Source organism: Galleria mellonella, unplaced genomic scaffold (assembly GCF_026898425.1).
Source record: "Galleria mellonella isolate WM207_F2 unplaced genomic scaffold, CSIRO_AGI_GalMel_v1 utg352, whole genome shotgun sequence".
NCBI classification, from domain to species: Eukaryota; Metazoa; Arthropoda; class Insecta; order Lepidoptera; family Pyralidae; genus Galleria; species Galleria mellonella.
In genome coordinates this window covers 5,332,429-5,354,382 of record NW_026442084.1, presented here as the reverse complement: position 1 = coordinate 5,354,382, position 21,954 = coordinate 5,332,429, and the positions used below count along the sequence as shown (strand labels likewise).

The following is a 21,954-nucleotide window of genomic DNA, read 5'->3' as shown; positions in this document are numbered from 1 at the left end:
TGCTGTGTTTACCATTTATTAATTATGATTCGAGGATTATCTGATAGTTTAGTTAATGATATTAATATATAAAATTTCCAAACGGACCACATTGATTATAGACGCTGATAAGCTATTGAATAAAGAAAAACAATGATTCTATACCTTAGATTATGGATAACATGTAAACACATTGGTACACAGTTAAATACCTATCACTAATCATCATCACGATATCAGCCGTTAATTGTCCACTGCTGGACATAGGCCTCCCTCATAAGAAGTATTTTGCCATTAGTTCCCACGCTTAGTCCCAACGCACCTGGCGTTGACAACCGTCCCAACGCACCTGGCGTTGACAACATTTAAGCGATGTCAGGTTTTGATGATATATATATATATATATATATATATATATATATATTATTTATGTTACACTTTATTGCACCAAGTAAAAAGAGAAATAACAAACATAGTAAATATTAATGAGAAGTGATACAAAAGGACAATTTCGTGAAATGCCATGCTCCTTTTTTCTTAATCACACACGTTCCATCACGGTTCCTTAGTCATGTAGGTACATTTTTGGCTCTTTTACTACACTTACTGGAAAGGAAAGATTAATCTAAAAACTGAAGAAGATCTAGATGATGCGACATTTTATATAACCAACCTAATACAAGAAGCAGCCCATTCCATGCCTGGAGGAAAAAGATCGGGCACACATAACAGTAGAGATACGGGAAAAAATTTGAAAAAATTTGTAGAAAGTGGCACCAAAGTAGGAATATGTTTGATAAAAAAGCTTTACAAACATTTAAGCTGTAACAATACACTGATAACAAGCTTAAAAGTTTATCTTCCACAAAAAAGGATATTATTCAGCATAAAAAGTAACACATAATATAGAAACAAAAGTTTTATTTGTAACACTTATATATATATATATATATATATATATATATATATATATATATATATATATATATATATATATATATATATATATATATTATATCCTGCGCTCTGGAAAGTATCACAGATGTGCATGGTTCGGAAACCTGAAAAAAGTTACAACGAAGTTTATTAGACCAATAAGTCCAAGTAAAAAAAAAATATTACTTAATAGATTGAGAAATAACAAACATAGTAAATATTAATGAGAACAGTGATACAAAAGGAGAGAATCGTTTGAAAAAAAGAATATTGCCTTATCGCTATAAAACAAGCATATCTCTTCCAGACAACCTTTGGGTAGATTCAAAATTCTACACATTGAGAAAACGATATACAAAGGGATGACACAGGTGGCGCACTATTATATAAATATTACCATCTACATATAAATGTTATTCTATATATATATCAATTTCGGAAATGAAATAGGATGTAAATTCTTACATGCTTAAAATTCCTGCAGAAGCAGTAACGCTGATTTTCAATTAATCACTTTACACGTTCCATCACGGACGCATTCCAGCGCATAAAACGCCGTGAGCGTAAAAAAAAATTCTGAGAGAGCTGTCAGTGGACAAAACGTAATTTTCACACATGACTCTATCATTTTTTAAAGAGCCGATTGACAAAAAAAAAAAAAAAAAAAAAAAAAAAAAAAAGGTACATTTTTAATTGACAAAAAATCGACACACACATATCGAAGAACGATATATGATATTGAATATAAAAAAAAATTAAGATTAGATAAATATTCAAATTTGTCGTACAGTTTCGGCATAGAATAGACCACCTGCCACGTGGGTGTCGTAAGAAGAGACTAAGAGAATTTATTGGTCGAGTGAAGGGCAGCAGCGTCCCTCTTAAAACATCTCCAAAGCGTAACTGCGTAGCCTACCCGCCTGCCAAGCGTGGCGTCTACTGGTAAAATCCCCCCATAGAGGGGGGAAATGGATTGTTAGTAATGGGGTCTAATGAACCCATTGCTAACAATACACCCTATCAGGTCGACCTCCACGTGGTTTCCCCTGGAAACCATCGTGAACAATTCTTGAATTCGTCACGATGGGCTAACTGACCTGCTTCATCCTCACCTATCATCCCTCACTGGTGCCTCGCCGGTGTATACCGATAGCGCGGGCGGGGTTACCATTCCATTATTACTCATTAAAAAAAACCCCAATAGTGGGAAGCCTATGTTCAGCAGTGGACAATTAACGGCTGATATGGTATTGAAATTAAAATCCGAAATTTCATGTCTTACATACATGCATGTTTTGGACCGCAACAGTTTTTTTGCTCCGCAAAGAAAAACGGCAGCTGTGATCGTGACAATATTACAGATTGCATTAAGAATTACTTTTTAATTTATTTTATGTATGTGTGCCTATCGTAAGTCAATCGTCGATCGATCGTATTTCAATCAAGTTGCGGCTCACTTTATGGGAATTGCCGCTTACCGCCATAAATAGTATATGGACATCTCAAAATACACTGTGACGCCAATGGTCACTCTTCAAGCGTTGACATTCATTATCAGAACTGGTTCAGAATTATTAGTTCACAATATAGCGTCGTAATATTTTTTTTATTTATTTAAGTGTTTCTTCTTGACGTGGCAACTGAGCCAACACATAAACACAACAAAAAAACATCAACGAAGTCATAATATTATTGAAAAAAAAAAACATTCAGACGAACAGGAATCTTCTCCTTTTATAAGTTCAACAGAAAACATCTCTGAACGTTAGTTCAAATAAAAAAAATCAGCAATTTTTTTTTTTTATACCACGAAGATGGCGATCAAACATAAAACTTGTATGATCGTAAACGGTCATTGTAGTCTATGAACATCTGTGACACCAGGGATTTACTTCAGGGAAATCTAAATACACCTTTCAACAACGTAATATCATTTTGCAACGATTATTTTAAATTAGTTAATAACAATGGTGTTCATGGTGTGAACCGTGTGCTGGTGGTGCCGGCATAGAATGAGCCACCCCATCCTTTGCCATGGGTATCGGAAGAGGCGACTAAGGGAACTTAATGGTGGAGGGATGGGCAGCAGCGTCCCTCTTAAAATATCACCAAAGCCTAACTGCGGTTACCAACCCGCCTGTCAAACGTGGCAACTACTGGTAAAATCTCTCTTGTAGAGAGGCCTATGTTCAGCAGTGGACAGTTAACGGCTAATATATATACATACATACAAATCTGTCACGCCCGTCTCCCATTAGGGTAGGCAGACACAATAGAACGTCAAATGTTTCGATTCAAACATACCTCTTTGGCTAATATAATATTTGTATCAAATAATACTAGTACCGCATTCGAGTGTTCTAACACTTCCCTAAGGTTGACTGGGAGAGAATATTTTTAGCATTAAGTCCGCCTTGTACACGTATTTGTACTAATGAATAAATAAATAAATAATAATAAATTAATGTATAATAATATAATGCACTTAAAATTAGTATAAATGATAATTATCAATTATCTCTATGCACTAACGAGGCCATATACTAGGTAGCTATATTTAGTAGCATGCATAGCAATGTACCTACTTTTACTATCATTTTCAATCGATCAATTGACGTAAATACTATTGTAATTTGACTTAATTAATTTGTTCCTTACGTATGTAATTAATTATATTCATTTCAGAATTTAACATCTGCTATTTTGTTTATAGATTTTGTTTTAATTAATTGCTAATAAATCGGGTAAAAGCGAATTTTTATTATTACATATTTGTATAACGATATTATAATACATGTAAATAAAAAAAAAAACAATTAATTTGATTTTAAAAACAAACGACTGACTCGATTTTGATAGAATTTATATGAAAAAAATATTCATTTAAATAAATAAAAGAATTTTCCAAATCGGTTTAGAAATGACGGAGTAATGAGGTAACAAACATAAAAAAATACAACTGAATTGAGAACTTCCTTCTTTTTGAAGTCGGTTAAAAATCATTGTATCGATATCCAAATTCGTATTTTATAAGATAAATAATATATATAATACTTAATGTGACAATAAAAAATGTCACCGGAAAATAACAGTCGTGTAACGTAACCGGAATCGAACCCGGAACAGGGAAGAGTGACGGCACGTACTGCGCTATCTTTTTGTAGCGTTAGTTAAACAAAGGATCGCTTGATAATGTTTAATATGGTAGACATACGTATATATGGCTGTCTTTTAATGGCAGTCTTTGTTTTGGACCAATTATCTATCATTTGTTTTTTGTTTGTCTATCATTAGTAATTGCAGCTCGACTCGATTGCATTTTTTTTTATACAACTTAGAATGGCAAACGAGCTGACGGTCCACCTGATGGAGAGTGGTAACCGTCGACTATAGACATGAGCAGTACCATGAACATAACAGAGTATACTGTTTCGTCTATGGTACCGCCCATACGTATAGATAGATAGATATAAAAATTTATTTGCATTACTTCCAGCTCACATAAGTAACAATAGATATAAATACATACGTAAAAAAAAAGGAAATAAAAGAATATAAAAAAAAAGCAAAAGGAAAATGCATAGAAAAAGTAACGTAATTTTTTATTTTATTAGTGTGGTATAATAATATACAAAATGGTCAAAACTAAGTTTATTGCATTGCCGTCAAAAGAGCAAAACAATAAAATTCTGTTGTGGACAAAAGTCAACCGCGAAAATCCTTGACAAAAAATATAAATAAATGTATATAAGATTAATTGTATGTATCCATTACAATAATTATTATATAATACCATTTGTTGGTAAATTAACAAGATTTTTTTTAATATGACTGGAAGTAGAATGGTAACCCAGATTGAACTATTAGTATACGCGCTCAGGGTAAAGATATTCTACGATACGATAACATGGCACGCCCCTCTAAATTCTAAAGATATAAAAATGTCTGACTCGAAACATTTGCAAGCTTTCGACCAATATATATGCCTCTGATGCCGTATGGTCCCGGCGTAGTTTAGGCCACCCCATTCTTTTCCGTGAGTATCGTGAGAGGCGACTAAAGGAGAGCGAGGGATGGGAAGTAGCGTCCCTCTTAAAACATCTCCAATGCCTAACTGCGGCAAATCGCAGGCCAATCTGCCTGCTAAGGGTGGCAACTACTGGCAAAACCCTCCAAGGGAGGAAGTTCAACAGTGGACACTTAAAGGCTGATATGGTGATAATGATGATATTCCTTTGTCCGAACCGCTACCGAAGACGTTTTAACATAAACAATGGAAACCTCCTTTACATTAATCTACATTACTGGGGAGAAAGGGATTGTTAGCAATGGATTTTGACAGCCCCATTGCTAGCAATATGCCTTATTAGGTCGACCTCCACGTAGTTCCCCCTGGAAACCATCGTGAACAATTCTTGTTGAATTCGTCACGATGGGCTAACTGACCTACTTCATCCTCACCTATCATCCTTCACTGGTGCCCCGCCGGTGTATACCGATAGCACGGGTGGGGTTATCATTCCATTATCATCCATTAAAAAAAAATCTACATTACTAATAATCCTTTCCCCCCAATTCCTCCTCATTAGATATCGTGCCTTTAAAAATCATATTGGCGACTCCATCAGTAATGAATTAATATTATTATACTGCGCCATGGATATGAGAAATGCAATTTAGAATAGAAAACAAGTTGACTACCGACATGATGGAAATGAACATGTGATATCCATTGTCTATAGACATGGACAGCACCACGGACATCACAGAATATACTGTGACGCTCAAATAATATCTTTTATGCGTTGCCTGTCCATAGAACTACGATATTATAATACCCTTCAAACCGAAACAGTTGTTTCAAGTCAGAAATACGAGTGGGACATATATACCTAAGATTTTTATACAAAGTTCGTCTCTGGTAAAATTTAACTAGTAATCATATGTCTGGAAATAATATTTTGTAGCTTCTATCTTAGAGTTGGCATAAATAGTATTTACAAGTCGTTTAAACGACGTTTATATGTTTTAATGTCTATTATTATTTTAACTGGTACATTCGCAATCAAAAACGTTGATTTTTAAATGAATTTAAATAATTTTTTATGTGACAGTATAAAATAAATATAGCATTCCAAGATTGTCAAAAACTTGTGAAATTTACTTTATCTTTAAAAAAATTGGATTATTAAAAGTAATTAATGATATATCATACAATAAATATTAATAGCAAAATGTGTTGCAAAGCCCAAAACTCGAGAATGACTGGACCAATTTGGCAAATCGTTTCAAATAATCATCGAGGAAAATTTTTATGAAGAAAAAATTGTCCGAAAATCGTAAAATCCTATTTTCCTTTTTCCCATACAAACTGTTCCTAGTTACCAATTCACACACATCATTCAATTTACTGACATCAAAGACATATATTGTCAGAACGACATCTTTCTGGTCAGCTAGTTCCAAATGTATATTGATGATTGATTTTCAATCGTTTGAATTAAAGTAACACTTTACCTGTCTGAGAACCGAATCCATTATGAATAATGAATTTTTATTGGTCATTTGCACAATGTCATTGACCTTTATTTTGTTTAACACTTTTTATCACGACTGTACACAGTCATAAAAACTATCGTCTAATGTGACATCAGACGAAATGCAAATCACGATTTCCGTACAATTTGAATAATTTTCAAGAACACAGCACAATGAGAAGGTAGTTTTTTACTGTAAAATATTATTGTTACCTGAATCGCAGATGATGTAATAGTCGCTCTAGATGTTTGAGTCGAATTAAATATGAATTGTGCCTTCGAAGTAAATAGTTAAACGAGTCAACACATTAATAATAAAGTGGACATGACAATAAAAAAAAAAAACCGGATTGTGCTTCTAATAAAAAAAAATACAATGAACGTCATTCGTGACATTAGTGAAAATTCTACGAGACAAAATTTATTTATTTATTTACTCGACAAGGAAGTGAACCGTATCATCATATCAACCCTTAATCGTCCACTGCTGAACATAAGTCTTTCCCGCGGAGGATATTGCCAGTAGTTGCCAAGTTTGGCAAGCGGATTGGCAACCGCAGCTAGGCGTTAAAAATGTTTTAAGAGGGATGCTGCTGCTCATCCCTCGCTATTCTTTAGTAGTCGACTAAAGGAAGGCGAGGGATGTCACTTACGGGAAAGGAAGGACTGAATTATTCTAGCCGGGAGCTACACGACTAATTTTCATTGCTACTTGCATATACCATCCTTAAAACCGAAACACATCCATACTATTGCTTATAGGAGCCGATCTAATAATATAGAATGGACAAAGAAATAGGCTACTTTTATCTTGGTCAATCGATATACTCGTATCTTAACTATGCGAAGGAAGTCGCGGACAATAACAAGTAGAAAATAATCTATTTATTTCTAATCTATAAGATACCTGTTCATATTGTAATTATTTCTTTGTAATTTATTAGTTAAATGCCCGATCAGTACTTAACTTTAGAGGCTTATTTTTCTTATCTATATTTTTCTTGTAATTTGTTTTGGTACTTGATAAAAATAATAACAATTTATATTTAATAATAACAATATAATCGTTTAAAAATAAAAATAAAATACTTGTACATATTATGTTTATTTCCTTATCAGTTGTTAGTTACATATTGTAATAATTATTTTATCATTTGTTAGTTAAATGCCTAATCAGTGCATAACTTTAGGGGATTATTTTATTTTTCCTATATTGTTTATTTTCTTTTTGTAATTTGTTTTGGTACTTGATAGAACCTAGCTACTTGATAGCTATGTAATCTATATATATTCTAATTTCTTTATCTATTGTTGCTTAAATAAATATGTACCTAATCAGTGCATAATTTTAAAAGATTATTGTACGTTTATTAATTTTTTTATTTTTCTCATAATTTGTTTTGGTACTTGACAGAATTTAGCTACATAATCTGTACAAATTCAATTTTTTTTTTATCAATTATTAGTTAAATAGATGAACATTTTCCTTTGTTATATATATATATATATATATATATATATATATATATATATATTTTAGGGGCTTTTGGAAGAGATTATAATCGGATCTAGATTATGATTACCTTTGAAATGTATATATATGTACATATTTACCATCATATCAGCTTTTAACCGTCCACTCCTAAACATAAACCTCCTCCTAGGGGAGTTTTACCAGTAGTTGCCACTCTTGGCAGGCAACCGCAGTTAGGTTTTAGAGTTATTTTAAGAGGGACGCTGCTGCCCATCACTCGCCCTCTCTTAGTCGCCTCTTATGACATCCATGGAAAAGGAAGCGGTGGTTTCCCTTTACCTATACCGTGACCATACGGCAAGTACATATTTATTAGCATATGTATTTATTAAAAAAAATTCATATGTAATTAAAAAATAAATAATTTCGAGTTTTATTCTACACAATACGTTAGAGATCCGGACATACATACATGAGTACATATGAAAAATTGTTTTCCTTTAAGAAAAAGTTGACCGAGCGTTTGAGTTTTGGTTTTAAAACAAGTGACCAACTGTTTACAGAATTAACACGCTACTTAGTCACACGCACCTTTATCAGTTACAATTCAATAATGCATTTGTTTGTGCCAATGTGATTATTCTCGTATCCGCGTGGTGATGGAATTAAGGGGCGTTGCTGTAATGTTTTAATTCTCTTTTCCTTTTAGTAGGATTTTGTAAAATCTTTCCCACACTTCTTTTATTTATTTATTTTATTTTTATGCGACTTAGAATGGCAAACAAGCTGATGGCCCACCTGATCAATTAGTGGTAACCGTCGCCTATAGACATGAGCAGTATCATGAACATAACAGAGTATACTGTTTCACCCATGATACCCACCATGCGTTGCCATTCCTGAGGACTCGGGTGTTATTCCTCTGTACCCTGTAAATTTACTGCCATATCCCACTCTTCAAACCGAAACACAGCCATGCAAACATAACTACTTCACGGTAGAAAGACGAATGAGACAGATCCATTATTATTTACCAGAGAGAGACTTTGTACAAAAGTCGATTGCTTGGGTACCTCTGTCCCATTCGTATTTCTACCGTGAAGCAGTTGTGTTTGCATGGTTGTGTTTCGCTTTGAAGGGTGGGATATGGCGTGAATTTACAGGGTACAGAGGTATAACATCTGAGTCCTCAGGAATGGCAATGCATGGGGGTATCATAGGCGAAACAGTATACTCTGTTATGTCCATGGTACTGCTCATGTCTATAGGCGACGGTTACCACTTTTCATCAGGTGGGCCGTCAGCTTGTTTGCTATTCTAAGTTGTATAAAAAAAATATTACCAATTAAAAAAATCCTACTTGTATACGTGTAATGAGGGCCTTACAGACAAAACAACCGCCTGATATAGGATAAAACATAAATAAATGTATATTAAAATACACCTATTTACAATTCCCAAGTCGTCACATATCTGCAATTGTAAAATATAAATTACCTGCAAGACTGATATAGATATTAGAATTAAAATATTTCCTCAGAGGGATTTACCCGATGACCTACAATAAACTATAAATAAGTACGTGCGTCTGATAAGATATTTTATATATACGTATATACTTATAACGACCGTTAAATCTGTTCACAATGACCCACATTTAGTAATCATTATTTCTAAATAGGTACTTTGTTTTTTTTATATTATTTTTTTAGATTAGTCTTAAATTTAGATTAGGAACTAGTGTTCAAGTTGGGAGTTACATATGGCAATGGTCATAAACATAGCTTTATATATTGTTTATTTATATATTATATGCAATCTTATCCTCTATATTAAAAAAGAACTATATGTCATATTTACAACGCCACTAACTAACTAAGACATAAGTTTTTTTTTGTTTATTTATTATAATATTGATATACAAATTATTGCCTAATAGTTATGGGGTCATTACTAACAGATAGTATAATACTATACTAATAGTAATCCTTCCTCAGCAACAATTCGTAGTCGCACGCATACGGTAGCGGAATTAAACAAAAGAGTAATATTTAACAAACCAGTGATATGGACTTCCGCAAAGTAACACCTAATGCCATAAAATGGAATGAAATTTATTATAGAAATCGAATCCTGTATTTTTAAAATAAGTGACGGCAGACAATTACAATTATCATATTGGTCATTAAATATCTACTGCTAAACATAAACCTCCTCGAAAAGCTGATTTGCCAGTAGTCGTTACGCTGGCAGGCGGATTGGCAATCGTAGATAGACTTTAGTGATAATCTAAGATGGCCGCTGGTGCTCATTCCTCGTCCATTAACTTCTATCCAGGGAAAATGAAGGGGTGATAATTACAGATAATATATATTATTATATTTATCTCAAAAAAATTTAGTGGAAACAGCAATGGTTTGCACAAGATTAGAGAAAAAAAGTTAAAAGTTGTTATGCGATTAGACAAAATAATAATCTTAAAATAATTGTTGCTATCTATCTATCTATCCTATTTAAGAGCTGCGCTCTTGTCGGTGGAGCTCTTGCCGCTCACTACGATTTTCAGCGAGTCTCTTCACCTCTTGATACGACAAGACACCAACTCCTTCCTTGATCTGCCTGATGTAACTATGTCTCGGTCTCCCTCTGCCCCTTCTTCCTTCTATCTTACCTTATATTATAATGTTCATAAGTTCGTCGTGTCGTATCAACATTTTTGCCATACCTAAAATATTATTTTGGAACTTTATTGTTGTTATTGGTTTATAATTAAATAAATAGACCAAGCAACATAACATAGAAAGTGAAATAAACATAGCCCTTCATAGTACCTACAAGATCAGAGTTTATATTGTGAAAGCTTCTGAGGCAAGCGTCGGTAGAGCGTGTCGGGTTGCGCCAATAACTTATTTTCACTTTTTTTTTCCACTATACCGTAAACAAACTTACTCAAATACCTAAATTATGTTTAATAATAAGTATAGATATACTTATACGTTATAACATGTTATGAATGATGAAAAAACTTAAATAGAAAGTGTTTGAATTTAGAATATGAAATTGAGTCATTTTGTTTTGCAACAAGCAAAATTTTTGCTTTTTTTTTTTAAACAACTTAGAATGGCAAACAAGCTGACGGTCCACCTAATGGAAAGTGGTAACCGTTGCCTATAGACATGAGCAGTACCATGGACATAACAGAGTATACTGTTTCGCCCATGATACCCCCCATGCGTTGCCATTCCTGAGGACTCAGGTGTTATTTCTCTGTACCCAGTAAATTCACGTCATACCCTACCCTTCAAACTGAAACACAGCCATGCAAACACAGCTGCTTCACGGTTGAAACACGATTTTAATCAATACTCGTATAAATACTGTAGTAAACTTTACACAAAAAAATATCAAAATTTGTTAAGAATAGCGAAGATATTGCATAACATATAATAAAAAAGAAAATGAAAAATACGAATGAGTAAATCTGCTTTTTGGAAATCGCTTTAAATAAAGCAAAATACTTAGGACGAAGGATTGAAGAATTTGTTATCAGTAAATCAATTACTAATGTAAAGATAGAGCAATATTGCTAATATATACTAGGGACAAAAAATTGGAGAATTTGGGTTATATAAAGAAAAGACAAAGCAGGATACTTAGGATAAAAGTTGAATAATTTGGGTTATTAGTGAATCAGTTAGTAAGGTAAAGGATAAGCATGATACTTAAGATAAACATTGAAGAATTTGGGTCACTAGTGAATCAGTTAGTAAGCTAAAGACAAAGCATTATACCTAGGATAAATGTTGAAGATTTTTGGATATCAGTAAATTGATTAGTAAAGAGAAAGTAAGATAATTAGGATTAGAGTTAAAGAATTTGGGTTACTAGTGAATCAGTTAATAAGGTAAAGACAAAGCATGATACTTAGGATAAGTTTTGAAGAAATTGGGTTATCAGTGAATCAATTAGTACTCGTAAAATAAGGAGAAAGAAAGATACTTAGGACAGAGATTGAAGAATTTGGTTTACTAGTGAATCAGTTGGTTAGGTAAAGACAAAGCATGATATTTAGGATAAGTATTAAAGAATTTGGGTTATCAGTGAATCAATTAGTACTCGTAAAGTAAGGAGAAAGAAAGATACTTAGGACAAAGATTAAAGAATTTGGGTTGTTAGTGAATCAGTTGGTAACGTAAAGACAAAGCATAATACTTAGGATAAGTATTGAAGAATTTGGGTTATCAGTGAATCAATTAGTACAGTAAGGAGAAAGAAAGAAACTTAGGACAAAGATTGAAAAATTTGGGTTACTAGTGAATCAGTTAGTAAGGAATCAGTAAGTAGACAAAGCAAGATACTTAGGCGTATACTGATGCGTCAAATAACATGACGTTTAAAAATATTTACAAAGGACCTTTATCTTTTGAGCGTCACAAAATGATTTCTATTGTGTCATAATTGGAAATGTACTCGACCTAAATTGTAAAAATTATCTATATATTCCGTACTATAAATGAATCACTTAACAATCAAATGCACTGAATAGCTATGACTAATTAATTTTTATGTAAACAAATAGCTATCAAATTAGAACTTGAAAGATTAGATCAGTATGTAATTGTACTATAACTGACCTAACTTAATATCCGTAGTACAGCTTTGAATATTAAGTTAATATTTTTTTAGTGACTCATGAATATTATAAACACCAGTTTCTTAATATTTAGACGTATATTACTCAATCACGATTACAGGTTTTAAATTTTATATATAGAGAGATCATATACTGGAGTAGTAATAAATACCAGAGTGAGACTATAAAATGTCATGTTTCTGTCGCCATTTGTCCATATTTTTTTAATGGATATTAATGGAATGGTAGCATCGCTTGCGATAACAGTATACGCTGGCGGGGCACCAGTGAGGGATGATAGGTGAGGAAGAAAATGCAGGTCAGTTAGCCCATCGTGATGAATACAACTGAATATCAGCACGATGGTTTCCATGTTGAGGTCGATTTGACAGGGTATATTGCTAGCAATGAGACTGGTAGTCCTCATTACTAATAATCTCTCTCTCCCTTTAATTTGTATTAGTTGAACCCAAATTAGATTGTTTTTTAATATCTCTGTAAATTATCGATGCCCATTAATTCTTCTCTGTCCGTGAGTAGGGAAAGTGAATAAAATCTTATCTGAGAAATATGTTCAGGGTACGATAGGATAGGATATACTTGAGCAAGGTAAAACCCTTAAGAATAAAAAAAGATACTCGAGCAATTACGTCGGCAATTTTGGATTGATTTTATTTATATATTTTCTTTAGCTTGTTTTTTTTTTAAATTAATTTTTAATTTTTTTGTCTACATATTGTTAATCTTTGTAATCTGTAAAACATTTGAAACGAACAATAGTTTCCATTCATTCATTCATTCGTTCAATTATTTATATGGAGTATTATCGTACTAAATTTTATTTTTAGTACTACAGCCGTCGTTACGCAATTACGCCAGGACGGAACGTCGCGAAACCATCTTAGTAGTTAACACAAGTGCTCAGTTAATTCAACCAGCAGGATACTTTGAGTTTCAGTGTCGTCTTTCATATTCTGTCCTTAGCAAAGCAATTGGCTTGGAGGTCACGTAGATTTCGTATTAATATGATTACCGCCATTAGGTTAGCACGAAGTCGATATTTTCTATTTTCAAAAGCAATTTTCAATTATTTTTTTCCCCTGAAAAAAAAAAAACAATGACATCGATTCCGGTGAACTACATCAATGAGTGACGGTATTTTTCTTAGATAGAATAGGCTGTAAATAATTTAAATATAGAACGCGGAATCGAGTCCACAATTAAATTTTGCTTCGCAACAAAAAGTTTTTTTTTTGTTTCTCAATCGCAAGACGATTAGTTGAGTCATTATCTCGCCAAAAGGTAACAAAACACATCTATATAAATGAAAGTAAATAGCTTGTCCCAATAATAATTGCTAAATGGAAAACTCGAAATTGGCTGGACAAATTTACCAATTTCTTTTTTTTTTCCAATATACATTGAAATTCGTAGAAGGATGTTATGAAGAGGAAGAATTAATTGTCCGGAGAAATGTAAAAATCCTTTTTACCTTTTTCCTATGTAGGAAAGTTTGTGCCTAACTACCAATCCTTAATGGGCCAACTATTGGCCCAGAAATTTAGTATAAACGTACTATTTGGGATGCAGGACAAACGCTGTTCATCCCGGTCAATCAACTTAATCCGTTCACGTAGACAAGGTCAAATCATCTTTATTCTAATATATTTGTTTATAAGATCTTTTAAATACAATTCCACTGCTGGGCTTGTAATGTTATCTGCTCAGACGAACCCGCAAGAAACTCAACAGTTACTCTTTTAAACAAATGTAACCCCATTTACCATCAAACGAGCCGTATGTTTGTTTACTAAAAATTACGTTTTTAAGTTTCATAAGCACACATTATATTTTTATTTAATAACTTTTTAACTTACGTGTAATAAGATCGAAGTGAATTAGCCTGATTGTCAGTCAGGCTCTTGCTCGCGTTACAGTCACTCATGACTAAGGGTCACGAATTGATTTCGAAACAAATGAAGCATTTTCGATCCAATCACACGTAAGTTAAACCGGTAGTTATTAATTTAAAAATTATCTTGTTAATAGAGCATTAATATAGTTATTATTAAGTCTGTCTATCCTATTTAAGAGCTGCGCTCTTGTCGGTGGAGCTCTTGCCACTCACTACGATTTTCAGCGAGTCTCTTCACCTCTTGATACGACACGACACCAACTCCTTTCTTGATCTGCCTGATGTAACTATGTCTCGGTCTCCCTCTCCCCCTTCTTCCTTCTATCTTACCTTCTATTATAATGTTCATAAGTTCGTCGTGTCGTATCAAGTGTCCCAACATTTTGCCCCTTCTGTCCTCAATAGTTCTAATAATTTGTCTTTTTTCCTTATTAAATACTATATCTAAAATAACATAGTCATTTAAAAACCCGTGCATGATCAACTAACACTATGCACATTTGTCATTCAAGTTAAATGTACAATAAGTGTTTATTAATAATGGTTTGTTAAATTTATTAAAATATAGAAGTCGCAGGTAAAAGTCCATTTATATATGTATATTTCTATTTGAAGAGATTTTAGTTGTAATAATTCGTAGTGGGAATTATGAATGACAATTGAAAGAATTTCTGTATTTGATATTATATTTGATATATATCGATAAACCAAATATAATATCAAATACTTAAACATAATTATCATTTAACGATAATAACAATAATTCTTCTCTGTTTTCTTATATCTAAGGAATTCATTATAATATAATTTTGTTATCAGTGTATATATATATATATATATATATATATATATATATATATATATATATATATATATGGTATACATATGTCATCATATATATTCATACTTACACATACATAAATAAATTATAAATATCTTCATATTAAACAAATGAATAAACTTACTTTCATAGTTATAATAATAATAGCGATATATGTACATACTAGATAGCACGAGTACTTTTTTAATTTCCCTATTGGAATATCTAGGATATTTAACCATAAAAAAAATAAAGTTGTTTATTAAACCAGTTATTAAATTGTCAACACGCCATTGCTTAGTATTTTTGGCGTGATGCGTACATAAACAAGTTCTAGAGGACTTTAGCACTAGTGTCTATACCATATGTCTGTTCCACAATTCACAAAAACAAAAAAAAACAATATAAATTTATTTAGTAGCCGCTTGGAAGTGTTCTTTTCTAGTAAGAATATGACATGAGGATAGATGCACCAATTTGGATATTTTTTTTTTGATAATTTACAGCAAGTGCAATCCTTGTCCAACTACGATAGACCTTCCAACTTGGTGTCCCCAGAAAAGCCGATATCCCCGAAATATAGAAGGAATCATTTTATAAAATAGGTACATTCTGAAGACATCAACTTTTCTGAAGACTCGAAACCAGAAAAGATTATCAAAAATAGACAGAAATTGGCCTTGTTGCAGAAATCTCCATTTTGTGTAATACTCATTTCAGAATGAGCCACCCCTTCCTTTCTAGTGGGTGTTGTAAAAGGCAACTAAGGGAAAGCGAAAGATGGGCAGCAGCGTCTCTCTTAAAACATCTATAAAAGCCTAACTGCGGTTGCCAACCCGCCTGCCAAGCGTGGCAGCTACTAGCAAAACTCCCCCTATGGGAAAGGTTTATGTTCAACAGTGGATAGTTAACGGCTGAACTAATAAAATTAATACTCATTTCACATCATAGGACAAGTATCATATACTGTTTTTACAGCGCTTTCTATAGTTGATACAATCGTGCACATATTGTTCTCACTTTACAAGGAATCGACATGTCGCCATTAAAAGAACAATGGGCAATTATTTCTATAATATTCTGTATTCACATAAAATGTTGCACTTTGTTATTATTAAAACAGTTACACATTTTCTCTAGACGGTGGTTGAAATTTTCATTTTATACGAATAATTTCATTTTGTCTGTTTAAAAATTGTCACAATATTGTACATTGCTCTATCCGCCGACACTGATGCTCCTTTCCACTTTGGGTGTTGCTGGAAGGAAACTCTATTAGAGTTAAGCTCGCCTTTGTACATTTGATTACCTCTGTCATATTCTTATAACTGGTGTGTACAACTAAGACTTAAATTAAATTAAATTATTTATTCTTTATTGATTACATTACATAAAATGATTGGTACAAAAGACGGACTTACTACTACTATACCTATAGCCTTCTCTCCCAGTCAACTTTTGGCAAAACAGAAATATAATTATGCAGTAAAAAATTTAAAATGGTTATAAATAAACGGTAACAGACGTATCTATGACTTACAAATTATGTTACATATACAATGGATAACTACTGCGCATTACGATCATACAAATATAGTTGCTGGGGGGAAAGGGATTGTTAGTAATGGAGACTGAGAATCCCATTGCTAGCAATATACCCAACCAGGTCGACCTCCTCGCGGTTCCCCCTGCAAACTATCATGGTTAATTCCAAATGAATTCATCATGATGGGCTAACTGGCCTGTTTTCATTCTCATCTATCACCCTTCACTGGTGCTCCGCCAGCGTATCCCGTTAGCGCAGCCGGGGTTGCCATACCATTTTCACCCATCAAAAAAAAATTAAAGGTACTTACGTGAATACATTAAACAAATTAATTAACCATATTATGATTATTTTTTAAACCAAGTCAAGTTAAAGTAATGTCCTCGGATGTCTTCCATACAAAACGAAATGCACTCTTGTTTTGTACATACGAGTGCAATAATAGACTAATAAAACTCGATGATATTTTATAAACAGGAAAAGATAACTAAAATCTAAGTATATGGTTTGTTGATTTTCTTTAAGGTAATTTAAGTTTAAAACACGTACCTAACTCAAAAATACGACTTTAACTAAAAACAAAAAAAAAATTGCGCATTCTTGAAAAATTGAATCTTGTACTACAATAACTGTTATAAAGTTACAAATATTGGTATTTTTTTTAATGGATGATAATGGAATAGTAACTCCGCCTGCGCTATCGGTATACACTGGCGGGGCACCAGTGAGGGATGAATGGTGAGGATGAAAATGTAGGTTAATTAGCCCATCATGACGAATTCAACGATAAACTAGTAACGATGATTTCCAAATGAAATGAAATGAAATGAAATGAAATATTTATTTGCTTTAAACAGACATTTGACATTATAAGGGCCATGTGACACAACTTTTTGGCATCTGTCTAATTGCCTTAAAATTGTAGGCATGCAAATCTAATTTATTCCTTAAATAAGGATACAAATTTAATTTATACTAATACATTATTATGATCATAGAATAATAAAAAAAAAGAAAAAAAAGAAAACAATGCTCAAACAATTATCAAGTCAAATTACATATTCAATATCGTCAAATAAAATTAACATTTACATTATTATTATTAATTAAATACAAATTACATTCCAAATGTATGTCAATAGCAAATTTATGTCAAGTCTTAAGGATTTATATTATTAATAATTATGTTAACTATTTTTGGGATGTGTAGGCATAATATTCTCCCATACTGTAAAAGACCTTATCCAGAAGCCATAGATGAAGCCGTTTCTTAAATATTTTCAAGGGAAAGTCTAAAAGATCTGAAGGAAGTTTATTATATATTTTTTGGGCCATAAATGAAACATTCTTTCAGGGAGAACCGCGTGGAGGTCGGCCTGATAAGGGCATATTGATAGCAATGGGGACTAACCTCCGATTACTAACAATTTTTCCCCCCCAAATATTAGTATTACCTTTATGTAAATCAGAAATAAAATTATATATCAGCCGTTACTGTCCACTGCTGATGATAGGTCTTTCCCATAGAGGGGGGGGGTATTGTCAGTAGTTACCACGCTTGGCGAATGAGTTGGCATCCACAATTAACCTTTGGTGATATTTTAAAAGGGACGCTGCTGCCCATACCTCGACTATTAAATTTCCTTAGTCGCCTCTTACGACACCCATGGGAAAAGAAGTGTTGTTTTCAAGCTAAATTCATTATAAACAAATGGACAATACAGTAAGCGACCGAACCAATTTTAGGGTTAAAATCATAATGTACAATTCAAAATTTTTTTTTTGCATAACTATTTATAATATAACAACGTATACATATGGTAAATATGATTATCAATTAATATCAATTATGTATTAAATAAATAAAAAAATTATTGTATTATTACCTGTACTTCAATAATGTAATAGTATCATGTGATAATATAATAATTAGAAATTTATCTAAAATATGTTAATACCAGAATGATATTTCGCAATATTGTCTGTTTGGGTACTTCTGTCCCACTCGTTTTGCCAACAAGCAGTTTTTTTTTGATGGGTGAAAATGGTATGGTAACCCCGCCTGCGCTAACGGGATACGCTGGCGGAGCACCAGTGAAGGGTGATAGATGAGAATGAAAACAGGCCAGTTAGCCCATCATGATGAATTCATGAGGAATTAACCATGATAGTTTCCAGGGGGAACCGCGAGGAGGTCGACCTGGTTGGGTATATTGCTAGCAATGGGATTCTCAGTCTCCATTACTAGCAATCCCTTTGCCCCCGCCAATAAGTAGTTTGGCAGTGGAACGAGTGCTTTTGTGGCTGTTTTTCAGTTTGAAGGATGAAATATGGTAGTGATATTTTACTGGAAAGGACGCATGCCCCTTTAGTCCATTAGAATGGAAACGTAGGATGGATGTATGTTTTTTAATAAGTGAGAATGAAATGGTAACCGCGCCTGCGCTATTGATATACTAGCGCTCAGTGAGGGATGACAGGTGGAGATGAAAAAGGCCAGTTGGGCCATCGTGACATCGTATTTATAAAATTTAATTGTCATGGTTTCAAAGGGGAATCGCATGGAGGTCAATCTAATAGGTGTATTGCTAGCAATGAATTCGCTAATCCCCATTACTAACAATCTCTTTTCCCGTGCCATGGGTGTATTTTTTTTTAATGGGTGATAATGGAATAGTGCCCCACCCGCGCTATCGGTATACACCGGCGGGGCATCAGTGAAGGATGATAGGTGAGGATGAAGCAGGCCAGTTAGCCCATCGTGACGAATTCAACAAGAATTGTTCACGATGGTTTCCAGGGGGAATCGACCTAATATTGCTAGCAATGGGGCTGTCAAACTCCATTGCTAACAATCCTTTTTCCCCGCACCATCGGCATATTTAGCGGTGTCCAGGGTGTTATTATGTCAGTAGGCGATCAACACATCAGGTGTGCCGGTAACTTGTTTTGTTGTTTCAAGTCGTTTAAATTAATTAACATTGGCAATTGTTGGACGAGTAGGTACAAGTGTTTTTGTTTTCATACATCATATAAATATTATACACGCGAAAGTCTGTAAATATAGAAAAGTGGACGAATGGAAGGTCGTCGATGACGCAAAAACTACTGGACGGATTTAAATCAAATTTGGTACACGAGTAAGTTATACCCTAACTTTATTACTTAACTTTACAGCCATCAGTTTGTATATTTTTTTTAATGGGTATGTATATGTAATGGGTAATAGAATGTAACCCCGCCTGCGCTATCGGTATACGCTGGCGAGGCACTAGTGAGGGATGATAGGTGACAATGAAAGTAGGTCAGTTAGCCCATCGTGAAGAATTTCACTAGAATTAACCACGATGGTTTCTAGGGGGAACCGCGTGGAGGTCGACCTGACAGGGTATATTATATATTGCTAGCAATGGGAATGATATTACTAACCGCATTACTAACAATCCCTTCCCCCCAAGTTTGTATATTATTATATACAACAATTGTAGACTGTAAAAATTTTGAATTTGAAGAAATCACGGAGATGTGGTTTAGCTATAATCCGCGTTCATTGCAAGAAGAAATATAAAAAATGTTGCTATCATAAAAATAAAAATATCAAAATCTTAATGTTGTCAGCTAGTGCTTTTAATATTTCATACAAACTATAAATAACAAGCTATAACCGGTTTTGCCTACGATAAAAGATATCTGTTAATCTAGGATATAATATGTTAGGTAGGTACCAAAGTTCATACAATTATATTCAAACTTTTTATCAACAAACATCCAAAAATATATTCATATATTTTTAAAAACCATAAGTTTTTTTTTTTTACTATTCTTTTATCTCAAACAAAACTTTTTTTTTTATGAGTGACATGGAATGGTAAGCCCCGCTACGCTATCGGTATACGCTGGCGGGGCACCAGTGAGGGATTATAGGAGAGGATAAAAGTAGACCAGTTGTCCCATCGTGACGAATTCAACTAGAATTAACTACGATGATTTCCAAGGAGAACCACTAACACAGGATATATAGTTATGACTGAAGCTACTACCAATTACTAATAATCCCTTTCCCCCTTAAGTTTTATTTTATACAACTTAGAATGGCAAACAAGCTGACGGCTCACCTGATGGAAAGTGGTAACCGTCGCCTATAGACATGAGCAGTACCATGGACATAACAGTGTATACTGTTTCGCCCATGATACCCCCTCATGCGTTGCCATTCTGAGGACTTAGGTGTTATTCCTCTGTACCCAGTAAATTCACGCCACATCCCACCCTTCAAACCGAAACACAGCCATGTAAACACGACTGCCACCCGACTTTTGTACAAAGTCTCCCTCTGGTGAGGCCAAAGCCTCCCTTAAGTTTTTATGATTGATAAATTAATTATACCTAAATATAACCGTATACAATAAACGGCTGGAATGATAATGATGAAAACATTCACAAATTTTACAATCGTGAGATAAAATTAATGGATAAACGTTTATAGATAAAAATAATAATTATAATACATACATTTTATTATTATTTTTTTTCGAACACAAATTTTTGCTTTTATCAGATCCATTATGAATTACATATACAGGTTGTTATGCAAAAAAATCATAAAAATATAAAATGCGCGTTCAAAAGTTATACTCATGTTTCTATGCAAGTTCCTTGAAAATGATCAAAGAAAATTTTTAATTTATTACTTTTCGTTTTATCCAGATGTGCAATATTAGGTAGTTTTCAACCTATATGTATTTTGTTTAGATCATTAATATCTGTATGTTATGCAAGTACAAATTCTGTATAAATTTTAATTTTGACTCCTTTTGCAATCTGACCCCCTAGACAAGTGGCAAGCGAATCCATCGATGGAATCTTTATGGAAAGCGAGTCCATGAGTTGGAATGAGACATCCGACGTTGCTATCTCATGCTTTAATATTTCACGGACTTGCTAGCGATGTCGATTCGATCCGTCGATGTTAAAACAATTGATAGCTTTCAAAAGATGGCCATATTACATATTTATACTGAATACAGATTTTATTGTTAAGTTTCTGAAGCACACATTATATTTTTATGTAATAAATACTGTTTTAACTTAAGTGTAATTAGATTGAAAAAGCT

The 21,954-nt window shown here is 33.3% G+C and overlaps 1 protein-coding gene across 4 annotated transcripts in view; it reads left to right on the top strand.

Annotated features, from left to right (window-relative positions):
* Positions 1-21,954, top strand: part of LOC113519444 (solute carrier family 41 member 1) — a 93,825-nt gene that overhangs the window by 21,873 nt on the left and 49,998 nt on the right. The window lies entirely within an intron of this gene.